This window comes from Schistocerca piceifrons, chromosome 4, assembly GCF_021461385.2.
Source record: "Schistocerca piceifrons isolate TAMUIC-IGC-003096 chromosome 4, iqSchPice1.1, whole genome shotgun sequence".
In the NCBI taxonomy this organism is placed as follows: domain Eukaryota; kingdom Metazoa; phylum Arthropoda; class Insecta; order Orthoptera; family Acrididae; genus Schistocerca; species Schistocerca piceifrons.
In genome coordinates this window covers 734,309,050-734,317,228 of record NC_060141.1, presented here as the reverse complement: position 1 = coordinate 734,317,228, position 8,179 = coordinate 734,309,050, and positions in this window count along the sequence as shown.

Sequence of the window (8,179 nt, the reverse complement as noted above, 5' to 3'; positions counted from 1 at the left end):
TCTTAAACTCATTATTGAGCTCTAAACCAAATTTCTCTCCATTTCCTGTTTTCAAATATTGAAAAACTATAACATTATATAAGGCATTTATTGTAACTCATTAACCTCTTTTAACAAATTAGTACTGCTAACATTTTTCAGCTTTTTCAGAAAGACAACCTTTTATATAAAACAAATTTTTATTGATATTAAAAATTATGAATCAAAATAAATATGACTAATATGAGGGATTAATTTAAATCTAATATTTTTGTTGAGAGAAATAACAAACCAAGAGATGCGCAATTTAATGTAATATTTGCAATTAATATTTTAAACCACCTTTAACTTTAGAATATTTGAGAAGCCAGGATCATACTGACAATATTAGAGTGCTAAATTAAGTGTATAAAGAAGAAGAAAACAAAATGAGGTTTAATAGTTATAATGAAACTGATTTAGAAATATGGGAGGAAATACAAAACTCATATTCTCTTTTTTATGACTGTAAAAATAGCAGCGAATTAAAATTTGTCAATAAGTAAATTTCCAAAAATGATACCAAATTGTATTAAAGCTAGTTCAGTATGTTTAATAGTTTCTCACTTACTAATTAGAGATGTAGAATGTGTGAAGTATAATCAGAATCCACTAATGTGTTTATACCATTGTTATAATATGCTTGTGGATTTTATTCTTACATAACAACATACAGAAAAATTATTTGAATTTTATTAAAATTTATTGTATAATAAATAATTCTTAATAACCATAAAGCATTGTATCATCATTTTCTGGAACTACTCTTTTATCACACTGAAGTGAGAATTCTTTCCTAACCTGTTTGTTGATTACATTTTTAGTGCCAACATCTCCAGAAATCCAACTGTATCCCAATTTTATCTTTTCCTTCACTTCACTCTCAATTAACCCTACCACAGATTCACCATTCAGCTTTTGAATATTATTATTCTTTCATGTGAAACCCTTAACTGTCACCACAGCTTTTATTATTGTTCTCATAAAACAACTCTTTGGTCCAATCAAAGTCCAATTTGTTATCTCCTGACTCATCTGTCCATTCACCCAATATACAATCTTTTTTCTAAATTGACTTTGCCATCATTAACATATCCTAGAAATTGGTATCAAAATACAGGGTGTTTCAAAATAAATATATGGGTTTTAAGGCAATTGCTACAGTCAACTTAAAATTACAATAATAAAGTAGAATGTGAGAACCATTTGTCATGCATCGACTTGATAGGAGAGTTCTTTCCATACCTCAATCAGTGTGTCTGGAAAAATTGTTACAATGGTGTTGTTTCTAAGGTCGCATAAATCGGGTAGCAGCGGAACAGGTGCTAGCAGAGACATATACATATGATCCTTCATTAACTACCAAAGAGAAAAATCGCATGCCATAAGATTGTGCGTGAAAATGATGCAAGTGGTCAGGTACAATGTCATTTAACCAATCGTGTACTGAGTTATGACAGTGAGGTGGCGTACCATCTTACTGGTGAGTAAAGTTCTACTGAAGCTTCTTGCAACTACAGAGAGCCATAGCTCTAGCATATAAACATAAGAAACACCAGTTATAGTTGCTTCACTGAAAAAGAAAGGCCTATAGACTTTCTGGCTGGATATGGTACCAAAAAACCTTCAATTTAGTGAAGTCTCGTTGCAAATTTCCATTTCGTGGTGCTTTGCTGACTTGCAGATGTGCACATTAGGTGTTTTCGAAATTGCACTTAGATGAAATGTCGAATCATTACTGAGGATGACATGATGCAGAAAACGTTCATCATCATGCAGCTACATTTTGTTACCAATGTTGGCATATTAATCATAATCTGTGGGCTTTAGAGCTCTTAACAGATGTAATTGTAAGCGTTTCCTTAGAAGTCTCTGGACAGACATCAGTAGAACTACTAACTCATGATTAGTCTGACCAAACTGATTTCTTTGGGCAAAGCTTGAGGGACTCTCACTCATTCAACACGTTTTTCAGTCACTTTTTGTTGTTCCATGCTCTTTCCTTTGCACAAGGGTATACAAACAAAACTGTTTGAGTTGCTCTCTTTATTGATGTGTTATTTTTAATTGTAAGTTGAATTTAATAAATGCTCCAAAGCCTTAAGACCTGTATATTAATTTCTAAACACCCTGTATGTAACATTTTTTCCAAGTTTATCTAACCTATCATACAATCTAGGACTTGCATTCGATGTGGTGCATGCAGCTATTAAAATATTTGTTGTTGCATAATTTTTGACATAATAATCCTTGAAGTTGTACCATATTCTAATTAGTAAAATTAATATCTATATCACCTAATCGGTCGTCCAAGAATAGCTCATAAAACTTTGTAAATCTGTAACATACTCAGGTTCATGTACACTTTGTCATTGTCCAGATTTACGCTGTAAACCCTTAAACACGTTTTAGCAACTGCTCGTTTTCCAGGATTTTCTTCTGTCATTTCTTTGTCTGATAGAATACTTTATTTATCGTTTACTGTTTTTATATATTCCTCTTTGCCTTTAAAAACGTCTTTGCAATGACTAGTTTCTAATTTTATTTCATGAAGTTTTTCACATAATTTTTAAACAACATGTTGTCTTAATTTTTAAAATACCATACCTTGTAGACGTCTAAAATTTTGTATAGTTTTTCCACAGCATAATTTGCTTCATCTGTTACCCAAATACGCATAAGACCTCTTTCCTCATCACTGTGATAGTATGTGTTTACTTTTTCTTCTGAACATTTGACACCAAAGGAAAAAAAAACAGATTTTCATTTATTCTTACAGGCAAATCCGGATGATACAATCTTCTTGGTACCCAATACTTTACGTTTTACACATCCACACAATTTTTAAGTATTACATCTTGATCTACATATTTTTGTTTCATGTTGTTCAGGATAATCATAATATTGTACAGTTGGATAAAGAATGCATACAACATCAAATCTCGTTTCTGTGCTAAAACCATCTTTCTTAGCTCTTTATTTTATTGTATATCTATGGCCACCTCATAAAGTATCCCAGTGGTTTGACAGCTTCAGGTTTCATTTTTCTAATGTAATAGTATCTTCATTATCAATATGTTTAAATGCATTATGTAGTTGATTATATTCTAGTATCTTTGCAACAGTAGCTTATAACTTTAAAGGGGAATAAACCCTTATCTTAGACTCCTTCACAAAAATTTTACTTTTTTACTGCAATTACAAGGAAAATGATCAATCGGAAAAGTCGATTACTGAATGTAATTCATTATGGAAATCCAGAGAGATCCAGTTATCCCAATGAAAATTTTAAAGAAAAGAAAAGAGGACTACACTGACGTTTTATCTCTTATGTATAGTACTCCAAACATTAGATATTTATCACCTGAAATTGTATTAGAAACATTTAAATGCCAATAATCTGGTTTTTAAAGTCAATAATTATAAATCAGTTATGTATCTTCATTAGGATAACATATGGCTAGAGAAAGTGGAAGTGTCTTTTTTCATTCTAAGTGGGGCCATTTATACATCTAATTTTTGATAATTTTTTTCCTTATCCACCCATCTATTATGTTAGTTACCTAACCCCAACCATTCCTAGAAATTTCTATCACTATCTTTCATTTTATTTGTGACTGGATTATAATGAATAATATCTTGAATTTCAAAAATGTTGACGAGTTAGATGTGCATCCATTTTCAAAAAGTCCTTTAAGTTCTTTGATTCTAGCTTTATATCCTGTTTTAAATTTTTGTCATTATTAGGTACAACAGAAATGGGTTTACAATTTTTTCATTAAATTTCTGTTAGTATAATTTTTCTTGTTGGATGTTTTGTGTTTTATGTTCATTAACTAATTTTGAAACCTAATCGAACCATTTCATTTTCTCTGGACAGCTAATTCCTTCCCCGCATCTTATCTTTAAAGTATTTTATTGAACTTTTCAATAACAGATCCTGTTAATTCAGTAGAAGTTCGAAACCAGTTAATGTGGTGTTTTTTCATCAGATCTTGAATATATCTATTATAGAATTCTTTATCATTATCTGTCTGTTAACATTTCTTCAAATGCAACTACATTCTTACCTGTTTCATTTTTGAGTGGAATAGCCCAAGCATATTTCAAACAAAAATCTATAACAGTTAATAAATATTTATATCCTTTATTTATTTTTGAAATTCGTTTCGATTTTCCTGAATCCATTTCTACTATATCTAGTTATCATAAATCAACAGTGCCAAATGATACAACATTTCTCAATTGGTTCAAATGGCTCTAAGCACTATGGGACTTAACATCCGAGATCATCTGTCACCTACACTTAGAACTACTTAAACATAACTAACCTAAGGATATCACACACATCCATGCCTGGGGCAAGATTCGGACCTGCAATGGTAGGAGCAGTGCAGTTTATAATGAATTCTACATGTGAATGATGAAAGTCTATATGAATGCAGCTTGCCGCTAACTTGGTGTAATGTTTTGTCTGTACAGAAGTGTATCTGTCGCCTTTATCGCTCTTTCACCCTCACACATAAATCGGTAGAATGAAGTCAGGGCTTTGTGTTTTCTTATTAGGCTGATCCGTGAAAAGACAGACAAACAATTATGCTAATGGAGGATTCTGAGTAATTTCTCGAATTTCATTCGCGCTCTCTCTCTCTCTCTCTCTCTCTCTCTCTGTCCTTTATCTGTGTACAGTTTAACTATATTATTTACATGAAATCAGCCTAGTAGAATCTCTGGTGGAGCCCTTCGTCTTAATGTTCAGCGGCTGGCTTGCTGGAAAAGATCTTTACATTTGTTATTATTATTAAGCGCTGCATTCAGTTGGGAAAATCGATCGTTTGAACAATTCGTTCAGTTTACGACAGATCTAAAATTTCAGATGTGGACGAAGCCTTTTTGGACGATTTATAAAAACTCAGAGATTGCAGGCTCTCTTCGTCACAGCTGAAACTTCCCAATTAATTACAGGGCCCAGACAACCATCAGTGATTCAGACAGAGAACTCATTCATCATTCGCTCTAGAATAAAATGGTCACAAACCTTATTTCTGAGGAAAATTGTATATTGAATCCATTTTCGTACATGTTCCGTTTTCTGTTGGTTCCAAGTCTCATGTAATTTTCTTTTACAGGTATTTCTTTCTCTTTATCTATCACGCTAGCGGCACAAACTTTCCTAGCTCGCTTTAGCGCGAAGAAGAGTAAATAAATCTCTTTTAGCAATCCCAAAATCTTCCAACCGATACTTCCAGAGCTGTTCCTCTCTCTCTCTATAATAACCATGGAGCATACATATCTGTACCTCTGTTGGTCCAAAGAATAAACGTACTAGAAAAATACCTTGGCGTCGACGAGCTGTCGGCGCATATATTACTAGAAAATCTGATCAGATACTTTTCAAACGTAAATACATGTGGATGATTTGGTTGACCATTATTAATTATTGCGTGGTAGAGGATAATTTTCCGTGGGGAGATTACAATGCCCCTCGCAGCGAGCGAAGTTTGTGAGCTCAATTTTTATTTACCGAACACACTTCGCGAGCTATCTATTATCGTGGATAACCCGGAAGTGATGATTGTCAGTCCTCCGACTGGAAAAGAATATTATGTTTGCGACAGACGAAGAAAAGAAATGTTGAAGTCAGAAGAAATGAAGAGACAGGTACCGCGGCTGTATTGCTTTTACGTGCATCTAGGTGTTATGTTTGCTGTGCACAACCAAGGAAGATTATCTTTCATGAAACTATTATCAGGGTCTCACCATTCGGGAACTTTCTTAAGCAGGGAAACCTTGGAAAACCTCTTAAGCCTAGACCCCCAGCCTATGGTACATAGAAGATAGGAAAGCCTATAGAAGAACAAAAAAAATTTTGAAATTCATCTCTAAAGGAAAAACACGGATCAATTTGTATCACGATTTGGAGAAGAGTGGTTTGTGCCTCTAGCAAAACGAAACGTTTTACAATGAATAACGTGAATTCTTGTTTTTCAATCTTGTTCCTAGTACAATATCTTGCGGTGGTAAACTCCCCTGGGTCTTTCATGTCCCCGACGTCCACATTTGTAGTCGGTCTGCTACGCGGCCCCCTTTGGAGTTGATCTTGTATGCGGCCCACATTGGGAAGAGTAGACGGGACAGGGATACTCGAATTCACATGCAACATTCATTCCAAAAGAATTAGCAATGACCAAAAGGGAAACTCTTCCTGTAAGAGAACTGATTAGGTTGCACCATCCAAGATTCTCCTTTTTGAAAGCAAAATCCTTATGGCTTCATGGATCCTTTTTGTTATGACGTACTTCAAGCAATTCAACCATTACTTAATGATGTGGCCAAAAACATCATCCGATTTACTCTCGTTTGAATACACCTTTTGACTTTGCCTCCCCACTTGTGCTTATAAGTCCAAAAGGTCTAATCCATTTTCTATCACTGATTTGTTCTTTGTAATTTAAAGGATTCATGTAACTTACTATAGATTTTGGATTCAAATCATCGAATAATGGAAAGTGTAGTTCATTTTATACCAAGACATCATCCATATTTCCTTGATAAGTGATATAATTTAGTTATATTCAAAACTTTTTATTCTAAATACATATATTTTTACACTTGAGTGCTGAAATGTAAAATTTATTAGCATTGAGGAATGCGGATTCACTTCTTTCATTTACTCTCAGATTCATACGGCGTTCATCCATGCTTATATATGGAAATGGATTTTTCACACAAAATTCCCAAACAAACACGAACCATTAAATTACTACTGAATCTATGAATATTACTTTCTTTAATCATTCGTTAATAAATTAAAAACTCTTAACTTCTAATTATAACACCTATTCCTTTTAAAGTTGAACATGAATCAGTTTATCCTCGCGTTTGGTGCGAGTCTCTTACAAAGCATATCTGTGTCGTCTATATCGATTTTAATTCTCGCGCCGACGTCAACAGTTTTGCGCGGGAAATTATCTTTGCGGCGTTAACCGTCACTCACGATTCACTACCACAACACATCCCTTCACCCGTTTACACATGTAAGCGTTCACATGAGATTATATATGAATATTCACTCGGAACCTCTTTTGATTATTCTGCGTCATTTGTGGGAAACATTTCATTCTTCTTGAAGGTCAGTCAGATCCTTAATCATTCTTGACGACATTAGCAATGCTAAAGTTCTATGTTCACCCAAACCACGGGTGAAGCCTATCTCCACTATCTTCTTTACAACACTCGATAATAATTGTTAGTCACTATTTCTATACTCTATGTCACTGATTAAGTATTTCAATTTAAAGGTTTCTATCACTACACACACACAGTTTATTATTATGTTTCTTACGAGCGTTCATTTTGCTTTTGGCACGACCAACAATGGGGAGCAGTATGGGCTTGTACAGGGTTCGATCAAACCCCATTTCAACATGCGATCTATTTCTTTTTGAACTTGAGCCTTTAACCTCCAGGGAACAGGATAGAAAGTTCTACAATACGTTTCGTGTGGCTTAATGTAGAGATGGCATATGTATCCCTTAATCACTCCTCGCCTTTCATCAAACACGTTTTCATACACTAATAATAATTGTTTGAGCTGCTTCTTCTGATCTTCAATAATACAGTCGGATTCATTTAACTTCTCATACACTAATTGACCGAAATCTCCTTTGACTTGGAACTCATTATTTACGTGCTGTTTAGAATTTTGTGCAGTCCTAATCACTTGCACACTGATCCCACTATTATATTTTCTGGTAAGGCTTTCCTTTTTCAACAAGTCCAACTCAATTTCTTGTTTATTTACATTTAACCAAATTTTTCCTGTTTTAAAATCTATTCTGCATCCGTATTGACGTAGGCTGTCGACTCCGATAATGCAGTCTACCACCAAATTTTTCACAACAAGGAATGTGCTTAATATTGCTACATTTCCGACTTCCACACTAAGTAGTGACTGCACTTTTACATTAGCCGATCTAGCCCCAACGGCGCCTATTATTCTGCAATTTTGAACTGGAAAAATTGGTACTCGTCTTATATTTCTGATCTTGTTGAATAGAGCCTCCGAAATAACATTTGTGGTTGCAGCTGTGTCTAAAACCGCCACTATCGGTACAGTCTCTAAAATGACTTGCACTTCGGCTACTGCCACCTGTTCTTT